Consider the following 14,524-nt stretch of genomic DNA (forward strand, 5'->3'; position numbering starts at 1 on the left):
CAGATATGCTTCCATCCCGACCACACAGTCATCAACAAAGAGAGAAATCATTGTGGAGAGGATACCCACTTTCATCACTACCAGCAACAGCTGCTGACCAAGTGCCACCAACAGGCAGATAAGCAAAAAAGCACTCCCAGACCACTGCTCTTGCTTCCAGATCAGTTCTTCCATCCATCATCCAAAGAAGCAGCTCTTGTGCAAAAGGAACCAGTCTCCAAGGGCTAACCAACTGCCACTCAAAGGGCAGGCAAGTTATCCCAGCTAAGCAACAAGGCGCCCTGAGTGAAAAAATAGAAAGAAGCATGTGCCAGGCAGGTCAACCCACCATCATCTCCCCTCAAAACCTGAGAAACCAAGAATCTTTGGGGTAGCAATGCTTCTATCCTAGTGTCCCATCTGGTATCACCCTGGGAAGCAACCCCTGCTGAGATATAGCCTGGCAACTGTTCCTGGAGGAGCCACAATTGCATCTACTAAAGACTCAGAAAAGAAAGTTGTTCCCCAAATCCTGGCAATGTCAAATAGTTCGGCATCAGAAACATGACAGTTATCAGTGGAAATGGCGTTAAGAAGAAGCATCGTCATTTGCTTTACCTCTACACCCTAAGAACTATGGGACCTTTCTCTCTGTTTTGTAACTGAAACCTTCCATATGTGTTTTTTCTTGCATTAGAACATAAGCTCCTTGAGGAAAGGGACTATCTTTCTTTCCTATTGGGATCCATGGCATTTATCATAGCACTTTGCATATAATAAATATTTAATTGAGGCTTCATTCATTCATTATCCAAACTCTTGCCAGCACCATTTCTCTACCAAAAGCAGAGTAGTAAATAATTTCTTGAATTGCCTTAGTGATGATTTTATCCTTAAAAAGATGAAGAAACCAACAAGAGAGAACTCTCTAGATTTGGATTCTCGGTAGTAAGGAGGAACTAGTGTCTAGGGTGGAAATGATGGGAACTCTGGGCAAAAAAAAAAAAAAATGAACACATTCCTGGAATTTATGAGTGAAGAGGAAATCCAGGTCCAATGTGACATGCACCCTGGATTTGGGGAAAGCAGATTTCAAAAGATTAATAGGAAGAACAGACAGGATTCTGTAGATTAAAATGCAATAAAAGAAGTTATTGATTCAGTGTCAAAACAGTAAGAGGCAGAATACCCAGGGGTCTGTGATTGGTTCTGTGCTGCTAACTAATAGATGAGAAGTCCAGACACAGGCATAGATAATAATCTAATAAAATTTACAGATGACATAAACCTACTTATATATGTGTGTGTATGCATGTGTGTATCACACTTTTTTTTTAGTCCCTTAAAAATGGTAAGGGTTCTGGTCCTGAAGTTTATAAATAATGAAAGTGGTTGCATATTCTAGAGCAGCATATACTGGGCATTGGAAAGGCTTGGTTATTTAATGATGAGGGAGTATCAACAGCAGCTCATCTAATCCTGTTCAGCAAAAAGAATCTGTGTCATGAGGAGTCCCACACTCACACTGGCAGTTTGCATGTGCCCAGATAGGCAGAAATGCTGAGTAAGTGCCAAGCAGTCTATGGTTTTCATCGAGTCAGCAAACTTCTATCCTTCATCTCTACCTCCTCTCTAGGCAACAGCAACAATTCTTTGTCAAGAGGCATGTAGTGTATTTGTAGATCTATTCAATCAGACTTCAGGGCTCAAACTCCTATCTACTAGTGAATTTCACCACCTTTTTTGAATTTTCTTTATTTTAGTGAATCTCTGTTTGTATGAACCTGGCTTAGAGTTTATTTTTCACAGAAGTAATCAACAACAATAAACATGGCTAATATTTATTTAAGGCATGCAAAACACCTTACAAATACTATTTCCTCATAACAAACATGGGAGGTAGTTACTATTTTTATCCCCATTTTTCAGATCAGAAAATTGAGGCAGACAGATGTTAAGTGATTTGCTCGCACAGCTAGTAAGTGTCTGAGGCTGGATTTGAATTCAGGTCTTCCTGACTCCAATTTTAGTTCTCTATTCATTGAGCCACTTAGCTGCCCACAAACATTAATTAAGCACCTACTATATGTCAGTGTACTGGAGATTCAAAGAAGAGAACCAAACACTCCTTATTTCAACAGGGAAAATAGTGCCTACACATCTAAGCAGACTCACAAGCTTGAGGTCTGATTATAATGTTTTTTCTTACCATAGACTTAATAAACAATTGGCATACATACATGGCAGGGAAAATTTTTGTAGCTGACTCCTTTCCAGTTGTGTCCAACTCTTCATGACTCCATTTGAAGTTTTCTTGGCAATTAGAGTGGTTTGCCATTTCATTTTCCAACTTATCTTACAGATGAGGAAACTGAGGCAAATAAGTATAAGTGACTCGCTCAAGATAGTAATAAACTCCAAGCACACCACTCTTGTAAACTCCAGAAGTTCCACCTCACCCTGGCAAAAGAGAAATCCAAACTCAGTCTGCAAGCTATTTCTGTTTTCCCTTTACATTTGGGCTTCCTCATGCCTTTTTTCTTTGGATGATCATCTCAGTTCTTCAGAGAGTGTCATGATTCCTGACTTATAGTAATATAATAATACCAGTAAAATTCTGGTACTTAGAAATTAAGTTTGCAACTAGGTGGCACAGTGGATAAAGAGATGGGCTGAATTCAAGTCCAGTCTCAGATTCTTGGGGGAGGGGATTGTTATTTGTCTTTCTTAAAACATTTAATTCCATAGAAATGAGGGGGAAAATTTTACAGAGATATATGGAAAACTTAAATATGATCACACTTTTGATAGTGTAGGCAAACTAACCAGGTAGCTAGCTGTACTATCAAGGCTGCCTTCATGCCATCATGATACCTTCTAAACAGTAGTCTAGGTTATAAATAAGCAAAGCATAAGTTTTGGATTGACAAGCTGCAGAGCTATATGAAAGATATAAGTAGTACTCTTCTATTTCCTCTTCCCCCTCTTCTTCAACAGAATTCACACCAATTTCCTCAGTTCCCGCATCAATAAAATGGGATAATAAAGGACCTATTTCCCAGTATTGTTATGAGGTTAGAATGATGTAATATTTGTAAAGCCTTGGATATATTAAAGTACTGCATAAATACTAGCTATTATTTGTTATTCAGGGAGAAGCTAGGGGTCATTTTTTCCAAAGACCAGCCCAGCCTGCTTTCTTCTATATGTTCTAGTAGGGATTCAATTCATTTTCTATTTGCAATGTTAGTCTAAGACATTCATATACTGATGATAAGCTTTCAAGATTGCTCATCTAACCGTGTATCATGGTTTGGATAAAAGACATTCTTCATACACTTGATTCATTTTTCCTTTGAAGATAGTTAAGCCACATGCTTATGTGTGATTATGGATTGAATTTAGGGGGCTCTGCAGCCTTGCAGACTTGATGCAGTCAGCACAATACTATGCACAAATAGGAATATCTGAGGGTCCTCACCATCTCTAAGAAATCTCTCCAATTTGGACCCTGGTCTGGATTTCCTCCATGACAGAAATGAACACCTTTGGTGAGCATATTTCCCTGTTTCATGTGACCAGATGATTATATAACAGAGCTATTTCTGCTGCTTATCTTTCAAGGAATATCATAGATTTTTTGGTTATAATATTTTTTATTTCCCCCAGTTATATGTAAAATGATTTTTTACATTTGTTTTTAAAACTTTGAGTTCCAGATTCTCTTCCTTCTCATCCCCTAATTGGGAAAGCATATGTGAAATTATGCAAAATATTTCCATGAAAGTTATGTTGCAAAAGAAAACATATATCTCCCTCCTCAACAGAAAGTTCCCAAGGGAAAAAAGTTTTTTAAGAGTATGCTTCCGGCTGTATTTAGACACAATCAGTTTTTTCTCTGGGTATGGATAGCATTTTTCATCATAAGTCCTTCAGAGTAGTTCTGGATCATTGGATTGCTGAAAATAGAAAAGTCATTCACAAGTGATCATCTCACAACATTGCTATTACTTTGTACATAGTGCATTTCACTTTGCTTGAACTTATGGAGGACTTTTAAGTTTTCCTGAGAGCATCCTGCTCATCATTTCTTATAGAACAATAATATTCTGTCATAATCCCTTGCCACAGTTTATTCAACCATTTCCCAATTGATGGGCATCCCATCAATTTCCAGTTCTTTGACCTGAAAAAAGAGCTGCTAAAAATATTTTTGTACATATAAGGCTTTTTCCTTCTCTTTTTATCTCTTTGGGATTAATGCCTAGTTGTAGTTATTATTAAGTCAAAGAATATACATGATTTTAAAGCCCTACTTCATACCTTTTGATTATTTATTAATTGGGAAATGGCTCTTATTTTTTATAAATTTGACTCTATTTTGATGAATGAATAGCATATGTTAGAGGAGTGTCTTTAAGGCATTTTTGTTATCGATTTTTTATAATTATCCTCTATATTTTTCAATCATTTGTTAAGATAAAATCTGATAATGAAACTAATATTTATATAGTACTTTAAGCTTTGCAAAACATTTTGCGTATATTATTTCATTGATAAGGAAATTGAGGTAGAGGTTATAAGTGACTTACCCAGAGATATACAACTCATGTTTGAAACAAGATTTGAACTCAGATCTTCCTGGCTCCAAGAGTAGCATTGTAGCAATTATATCATGATGTCTTCTTCTATTTATTGAGGAGAATTACTTACAAAAGCCTACTGTTCTTTCTAATATCACCATCATAGATAGCCTCCATAGTGTAATATAGATAACTCATACAAATTTTAAATAGTTGAGAAAATAGATGTGATGGTCATTATTGTCATATTTCAATCTATGTTCAGGTGTATCAAGAAGGAGCTTTTAGGTTTGAAGTGCATTTGGGGATTATCGGGATTTTTTTTTTCTCAGTGGCTCATAGAACTTTAAACTCAAGTCAAGAAAACTTGAGTGCAAATCTTACTTCAAAAATTTACTAACCATGTGATCTTGGGAAAATTATTTAATATGTCTCAAATTTTGTACAATGGGTATAATAATGACATGTAACCCATGGGACTGTTATGAAGATCAAATAACATTCCAGCTCTTTATAAATGCTAGCAACTATTATTATCTAATGGATGCACACTTGCATCACTTGTTATGACTAGCAGTGACAAATATGGAACCAGACATTGACCATCTCATTAGCCAAAAGCAAGCCCATAGTTCCCATTGAAATACTGGTAAGTTTGTTGATTTGACTATTTGACTTTACTTCATTTAAAATATTGTGTGAATTTGATCATACTAAAAATCTGTTTAAAAAATCCTCCAATTCCACTTTCTTAGTAATCAAGAGTGACTTTCTTGGCACATCTCTAATCTAGTGGTGTCTAACTGTCTTTCCATATTGTCTCCCACTCAGGAAGTTTGCTCAAAATCTTATAAAATCTTTTATAGCTTTTCTGTGGCTAATGAAAATGAGTAGCTCTGTATGTATGTTCTGGATCCCTATAATGAAATGTCTATGGCAAATCACCTAATATAGATGAACTTGTTCTTTCATCTATAAAATAGTTAGATTTTTGTGTGTGGGCAGGGGGGAGATAGACACTTTATTAATGCTTATTATGTATTTATAATCATATAATAATTTATACTTATCATTACATAGTACTAGGAGATATATCAATCAGGCAGTCCCTGTCCTTAAGAGATTTAAATTGTAAGGAAAGGGGAAAGAGATAGAATTAAGATTTCTGGAAATGAAGCAGAAGTTCTGCTGTCAGAGCCAAGGATGGAAGTCCAAGGGTTTAGTGGGGAGAAGGTAGAGATAATGGTCCAAGCTGAGACTAAGAATAGCTGTAATACCTACCTCACAGGTTGTGAGCAAAAATGTTTTGTAAACTTTAAAGGTTTTCCAAAATGTGACCTAATATGATGATGGGATGATGATGATGATGATGATGATGATGATGATGATGATGATGTTAATGATGATGATGAAGTCTGAAACCAACCTTCAGAAATCATCTGATAAATACTAAAAAGCTGAATGTATCATCTCTTCCAGGAGGATTTATATTTTAACAAATAGCAAAAGGACCAGGGTAGAGTTCTACAGTTTCAGATGTTTGTGAGTCAGGTAAGTGAGTCAGAGGGGAGGGGGTTTTTAAGGCTTTGGAAAGCACCTCATGAGGACAACCACCCACTTTCAATCATTTGTAAGTACTTACAAAGTGTGAACAAGGGTAACGTAAAGTATCTGGAATTGAGGGGGATAATGTGGGAGGGAGAAGACACTATGAGTTAGAAGGATCAGGAATGATAATCATTTAGAAAATGATACCTGAGTCTTTGTCAAATGTCCTATCCCAAATATTTGAAGGAGCCCTAGCTTCCAAATCTAATCCCTTATTGTGCTGCCTATTATTAATTCAATTATTTTCAGTCATGTCCCACTCTTTATGGCCCCATTTGGGGTTTTCTTGGCAAAGATACTGGAGTAATTTGTTATTTTTTTTCTGGTTCATTTTACAGATGAAGAAACTGAGGTAAAAGGATGAAGTGGCTTGCAGGGTCATGCAGTTAGTGAGTGTCTATGGCCAGATTTAAATTTGTGTTTTCCTGACTGCAGGCAAAGTGCTCTATCCACTGTGTCATCCAGCTGCCCTCTATACTGCCCATGTACCTACAATTCTACCAATAACACTACTCATCTCCTTTAGTGTATTGTCTCCAATTTAAATGTTTATTCTGAGGGAGGTTATACTTTATTACCTATTAACAGCTTATTAAGGTTCTATTAATCAAGCTGGGGGAATTAAAGGTGAGCAGGAATGGACCTTAAAGATTATATAATCCAATCTTTGCATTTAACAGATGAAGAAATTAAGGTCTAGAGAAATAAAGTGACCCCCTAAGGTTACACAGCTAGCAAGTGGCAGAACCAGGATTTGAATCCAGATCTTCTGGCTTAAAATTCAGTCCACTCCATCCTGTACCATGCTGAATATCAAGGGGAATAGACTGGAAGAGATTATGAAATTTAGCTTAATTCAATCATGCCATCTATCAATCAACAAGTATTTATTAGGGACCTACTGTATGCCAAGCATTTAGAGAACTATAAAAATAGTTGATTTCCTCATGGAGTTCTAGTAAATACAGGGATAGAACACAAAGTAAAAACAGATATGCAATACTATGCTATATACAAATACAAAAATAAATATATATGTACACAAATATATGTACACAAATATATAAATATATATTATAAAATCAAAATACTTTGATGGAAGTGGGCATTAAATATTGAGAAAAGGCCTCCTCAATAGTGCCAAGAGTTCCAAGAGATAGTTGTGATCAGAGAGAACTCTCTTGGCATGGAGAACAGAAGGTCTGGCTGTAGTGAAGATGGATTGTGAAGAGTATCAAAGATCAGACATGTTAGCATTTTGTCCTAAAGGCAACAGAGATCACTAAAACTTCTTGAGGAGGGAAGTGACATAATCAGGTCTCCATTTTTGGAATATCACATTTGTGCCACTTTTGGCACCTGGACAGAGGATGGATTAGAAAAGAAAGAGACTTGATGGAAACCTAAGAGAAGACTATTTTAAAAAAGAGAGAAAGAGAGAGAGGTGATAAGGATACAAGCAAAGGTGATTAGACAGATAAATGTCTGGGGGAAATGGAGTGATAGCAACTGATTAGATATGGTGGGAGGGAGTGAATGAGAGAAAAGGATTAGGAGGAAGATACCTGCAACAACTATTGTGCTGGAGTGGAGTAATACTGAGATGGGAGTAGGGCCTTCTATGGCTGAGGGTAGTCATGGATGGAGGCCGAATTGGGCTGATTTTCTGGTTGCAGCAACGATGAGTCCTGACAATGCTAAGGGGTCGACGTTTGTTATAAAGATGTGTTGGATGTCTCAAGAGTTGTGGTCAAGGGTGACTTCTAGGTTGTAGATCTTAGTAGACTATATCAACCACAACAGAATTAAGGAAGGTAAGAAGTAGGGTAAGTTTTAGCAGGAATGATTATGAGTTCTGGGGAGAATGTGTTGCTGAGATACCTATGGGAAATTCACATAGGTAGAGAAGCAGTCAGGTGGTACACTGAATAGAGCACTAGGTCTGGAGAGAGGAAATCTGAGTTCAAGCCAACTATAAAATAGGGGCAATAATAACATTGTTGTAAGGGGCAATAGATTGTTGTAAAAATCAAATGAATTAATCTTTGGCTGATGTCCATCACATAGTAAGCACTATATAAACACTTATTTCTCTTATATCTATGGAACCTTCCCGATGTGGAGCCATTAGGAAATGTAGAACTGTAGCTGGATATGAAAATCTAGTAGTCAAATCACTGGGCAAGGCACTGGCAATAGAAAAACAAAAATAAAACATTAACTGTCCCCAAGAAGCTCATATTCTATTTGGTAGGGAAGGGGGAGTGTTACCTACTGCATTGGAAGATGTCAAAAGCACAGCACACATATGACAATTCCTGTTACATAAATATCAAGGCAGGCTTCACAAAGGAACTGACAACATAAGCTGGGGCCTAGAGGAAAACGAGGATCCTGAAACATGGGGAAGAGAAAGAATTCATTCTGGGTGTAGAGGATGCCTCTGGAAACATGTGGCTGATGGAATGTGGGGTTTAGAGCTAAGAGGTCACTTTGCCTGGAACAGAGTTTGTGAAAGGTTAATCAAAAGTATGTAATAAGACTGGAAAGGTAAGTCCCCAGACTTTCCCATTTCATGTGTCCTTCAGTCACTCCTCCCAGCTGGAAAAGCTGCATTTTCCATCAGCCCTTTGAAAAGACTCCCAGAGTATCAGTAATTACTCACTGTAGAGTAGGTGTCTGAGGTGATATTATCTTCTGGTTTTTGTCCTTCATTCTTGAAGAGGACCATAACATTAGGAAAGTGATGCTAGGACCTGCAAGTGAATTGCATTGAAGTGAGGGAAGGCTATGCAAGGTCACCTGCCTCACTTTTCTCTCCAGAGCCATCTGGGTCCAGTGGCCAGATATAGATCAGGATGACTGGAGATGGAATGAAACAGGAGATTTCAGTCTTTTTAAGCTAAGGTCTTCAAAGGTCTTAGTTTGACTGAGGCTGCTTCCATTCAATAATTAAAGCTAAGTAAAAATTGAGGCAAAGAATCTTCCTTTTACCTAGTTCTCTTTCACCTATCCTTTACTCAGACCATCATCCCCACTTTCTTGGACTCTTGGCCCTGGCAGTGATAGGTGACCTTATTGTTCCCCACTTATTAAATATTATGGAAATCCTTAAATGCTAGGTTGAGAGGTTTGCATTTCATCCTAGAAGCAATAAGTATAGTTTTGATCAGAATGATGACAGATTCAAAACTGCTTTAGGAAAATGATTTTGACATTGTGGAGAAAAATCAGGGAAACCAATTAGGGGACTACTACAATACTAAGCTAGAGGTATGGTGAGGGTCTGAGCTAGTGTAATGATTATGTAAAGGGAGAAGAGGAGAGGGAAGAAATATAAAGATAAAATTGATAAGACTTGGCATTATAGTGAGTAAAGGAAGAGGAATAGGCAAGGATGTAAACTTGAATGTCAGATTGAATGACCAAAAAGTTTAAGGAAGTTTAGAGGAAGAATTAGTTGTGCTGAAAGATGATGGTTCATTTTGGACATAGTCTGAGATTTTTCTTGGCATCCATCAGATATCTAGCCATAATGAGGTAAGCATTAAGAGAGAGATCAGAGCTGAATATATTATATTTGTGTGAATATATCAATGTGTGTGTATATATATATGTATGTATATATATATATGTTTACATATTTACATGTGTACACTGTTGTTCAGGCCCCATTTTGGGGGAACCCTATTTGAGGTTTTCTTGGCAAAAATTCTGCAGCATTTCCTTCTCCAGCTCATTTTACAGATGAAGAAACTGGGGAAACAGGGTAAAGTGACTTACTTGGGGTCACACAACTAGTATATGTCTGAGGTTGGATTGAATTCAGGTCTTTCTGACTCCAGCTCAGGCATTCTATCCATTGCACCACCTAGCTGCCCTAAAGGAAGAGAAGCCAATGCTTAACTTAAGAAAGAAGAAAAAGCATTTACATTATTGAAATGTCTGGGCTACCAGGGATAGTTTTGGATTAGGAATCCAAATTAGATAGGATTTGGAATTTTCTAGGTACAAGCACTAAATTTGGCCATTAGGGTGAGGTAGTAAGATAATTAAGACATAGTTCCTTCTGCTTGTGGAATTTACAATCTAGCAGATAGCATATATAAAATAGAGAAAATGCAATTGTTATACAATAAGCATATAATAATTATAGCACAGAATATAATTTTAAAGTACATGAGAGGTACAAAATACTATGCAAGATTAATTTTGAAAAAGAAAAAAGAATTTCTAAATGCAGGTTGGTGTAGGGAGGAGAATCAAGATAAGTTTTATGGAAGAAGTGGCATCTAAGTAGATTTTTTTTTTGCTTTCTTTTTTTTTATTAAAGCTTTTTTATTTTCAAAACCTATACATAGATAATTTTCAACATTCACCCTTGCAAAATCTTGCAGTCCAAATTTTTCCCTTTTCCTCTTACCCTCTTTCCTAGATGGCAAGTAATTCAATATATGTTAAATTCTTCTATAGATATTCTAAGCAGATTTTTGAAAGAAAGTTAAGATGTCCACAGATTGAGACGAGGAGAACGCCACGAGAGAAGGGACTGCATTTTGTCTAAGCTTTCTTTGTCTCTCTGTATCTAGCAAAATGTTTTACACACACAGTAGGTACTTAATGAATCTGTGAGTGTGTGTGTTTGTGTGTGTGTGTGTGTGTGTGTGTGTGTGCAATTAGATTATTGCAGTTCTCTAAGGTAAGAAAAGAGCTTCATTCTGTAAAGAGATTTAAAGAGAAAAGTTCCTGTGTAAACTCGTTGAGAATCAGGAAAGCGAGGTGCCTGGGCAGATGTGCTATGGCAGCCTAGTCCCTAGTTTTAGGCACTGTGGTCCATTCTGAATGAGACGGTCCAGTGTGAATGAAAGTGAAACTGCAGCGACAGGCTGGAGCAGCTGATATGCTGAAAAGCAAGTAGATGCAGGACTCTCAGCCAGGCCCAGGCTAATGGACAAGAGCTTGGATGCTCTGCCGCCTCTTAGCACCGTCCTGAGCTATTTTCATGTCTGTAATCACAACTGTGGTCTCCAGGGTCCAGAACTTCCTGTGGGTAAGGGACTGGCTGGGAAAGGGGCCCTTGGCTTTGGTCTCAGGAAATGCCTGACCACAGGGTCATTGGCGTTACAGATTGCAGATCCTGCCTCTCTCTCTATGGCTCTGTTCCTCCTCTCAGTGCCCATCTGCAGGCTGCACAACTCCTGGAAGTCAGAGGCTGGAATATACTTCCTCCCCATCCCCCCCACAGTGCCCCCAAAAAAGCATCCCGAATACTCACAGAACAACGACGGTATAGAAAGGTATATGGAAAGCAGGCAGGGAAATGAAGTTAATAAAGTGGGTCACCTAGCACAGGATCCTGCTGACTCTTCCTTCAAAATCCATCTTGCAATAATTGGGAAGGGAGCCATTCCCTCTCCTCCACCATAGCCCAGGCCCTTGTGGCTTCTCCCTTGGAATAGATCCTGAATGATTTCTTTCTATTCACTCCATGCTATGTAACAAAGTAACCTTCCTGAAACATTTTTCCTCTTCATTCCCAATTTCAAAAACTGCCAAAGGTTCCCTGCTGTCAAAACTTTTGATAAAATCCAAACTCTTGCTTCACATTCCAGGGTTCTCACAAACAAAATGAGTCCAACTCTCCAAGGCAGTCATTTCAGTTAGGTCCAACTCTTCATGACCACATTTGGGGTTTTCTTGGCAAAGATCTAGTGTAGTTGCTATTTCCTACTCCAGCTCTTTTTACAGAGGAGGAAACTGAGATAAACAGAGTTAAGTCATTTGCTCAGGGTCACTGAGCTACTAAGTATCTGAAGTTGGATTTGAACTCAGGACCTAGGTCTCTTCTCCTTATTTTCTACTCTAGCCTTTCAATCACACTCCCTCTTACTTTCCTTCTGACCCTTTTTTGTTCCTGCCACACTTTTTCCATGGCCCTATCCTTTTCTCTTTCCTTATGTAAATCCTTTGGAAGAGACCTTCAATGTCATCTAGTCAATCCTCTCATTTTACAGATGAGGAAATGGAGGTCCAGAGAAGCTGGCCCAGAGGTAGCAAGTGGCAGAGCTGGGGCCCTAATGCAGATTCTCTGTCTCCAAACTCAGCGTTCTTTCCTTTACAAGATGTCCACTCCCCTCTGTGGGCTCTCTAAACTTAGGTTATTCATGGCACCTGGAATTTATTCTCTTCTGAATTTCTGTCTGTCTTGATTGGGAGACATCATCTTTTTGAGTCTGTTACTGCCTTTACCACATACCTTTTTATTCCCTTAGAATCTAATATGACGATCCCAAGCTACACCACATGAAAATGGGACTGTGTCAATTTTAAGGTCAGGGTAAACCCAGGCTGAATCATGCCTGATGATTTCTAAACTGTCAGCCAAGACGAATCTCTTTCTTTCCTCTCTTTTGACTCACTTTTTTCCCATGCTGACTATACTATCAAAAAAAAAAAATGACAATTAGATGGCAAAGTATACTGTTAGAATGCTGAATTTGTATTTCAAAAGACCTGAATTAGAATCTTGTCTCAGATACTCAACTCATTGAACCTCTTTAAGTCTCTCTTTTTTCTGGGTAGTTAAGTGGTGCAGTGGATAGAGCATCAGCCCTGAACTCAGAAGGACCTTAGTTCAAATCTGGTTTCAGACACTTAACACTTCCTACCTGTGTGACCCTGGGCAAGTCACTTAACCCCAATTGCCTCAGCAAAAAAGGAAAAAAAAAAGAAGCTTAAGAAAAACAAGGCAAGCCATATTTCAGTCATGGCTACCGAATGCCAGTAAGTTCCTTGAGAGCAGAAACAGTCTTCTTTTGGGGTGATCCTTCCAAGACCAAGGCTATGCACATAGTAGGTATTTAATGAATATTTGTAGGTTAGTTGATGAAGAATCAACCTGTTCTTAGAAATGAGCTTATGCAATCCTGGGAACCAAAGAAAAACAACATGGGGAAAAATATTGCTGAAATATTCATCTAGAAAATAAATGGATTCACATGATTTGGGGTGTGTAGAGGTAAAAGAGGAGAAAAAGCAGATGAGAGTGAAGAAGAAAGGGCCTGCCTTGGCTTCCTTTTATTCTCTATAATTCTGTCTAAATTGGATCTCAGGAATTTTGGAAATGTATAAAATTTCATTTTAGAAGTAACTGTGCCCTAGGGATTGAGTTTGAGCTTGTAGTCTTCTAAAAGAGGGACAGGCAGGAAGGCAGGGTGGATGACAGCAGAGGAGGGAGCCTTAAAGGTCAAGGCAGCCTTGCTCACCAAAAGTCTCTTTAATAAGAAGAAAAATTAGAGCTGAAAGATTACTGGGACAAATGTTCTATTATGAGCTCAGGCAAGACCCAAGTATCAGAGAAAACTGTGGGGTGGACTAAGGGTTAGTCTGACATTTGAGTTGAAAATAATAGTGAGGATTAGGAATAGGTTTGAGTGTTAGAATCAGGTGACTGAATTAGAATTGGAATTCTCATAAAAGATGCAATCATGTTACATCAATTTCCATATGAGCATGGTGCGAAAGAAGAATCAGAACAAAAGGGAAAAGCTACAAGGAAGAAAAAACAAAAAAAAACCAAAATTTTTAAAAAGTGAAAAAGTATCTGCATTCAGACTCTATAGTTCTTTCTCTTGATGTGGATGACATTCTCTATCACAAATCTGTTGGAACTGTCTTGAATTTCTGTGTTGCTAAGAAGAGCTAAGTCTGTCATATAATCTTGCTATAATTCTGTACATTGTTCTTCTGGTTCTACCCACTTTACTCAGCATCAGTTCATGGTTTTTCTGAAATCTGCCTGCTCATCATTTCTTATGACATAATAATATTCCATATACATATATATGTCTATGTATATGTATATTATACGTCTGCATATAATACAACTTGTTCAGCCATTCCAATTAATGGGATCCTATCAATTTGCAATCCTTTGCCCCCACAAAAAGAGTTGCTATAAATATTTTGCATATGTAGTCTTTTCCCTTTTTGATGATCTCTTTGGAATAAAGACCTAGTAGTAATAGTTTTTCTGGATCAAAGGGTATGCACAGTTTTATGTACAAAAAGGCACAGTTCCAAATTGCTCTCCAGAATGATTGGGTCAGTCTACAACTCCATCAACAATGCATTAGTGTCCCAGTTTTTTCATATCCTCGACAACATTTATCATTTTCTTTTTCTGTCATATTAGTCAATCTATAGGTGTAAGGTGGTACCTCAGAGTTGTTTTAATTTGCATTTCGCTAATCAATAGTGGGTAAGGGTGTTTGTTTCATAGGACTATAGACAGCTTTAATTTCTTCATCTGAAAACTGTTTATATCATTTGACCATTTATCAATTAGGGGGTTA

The sequence above is a fragment of the Antechinus flavipes genome, chromosome 2 (assembly GCF_016432865.1).
Source record: "Antechinus flavipes isolate AdamAnt ecotype Samford, QLD, Australia chromosome 2, AdamAnt_v2, whole genome shotgun sequence".
In the NCBI taxonomy this organism is placed as follows: Eukaryota; Metazoa; Chordata; class Mammalia; order Dasyuromorphia; family Dasyuridae; genus Antechinus; species Antechinus flavipes.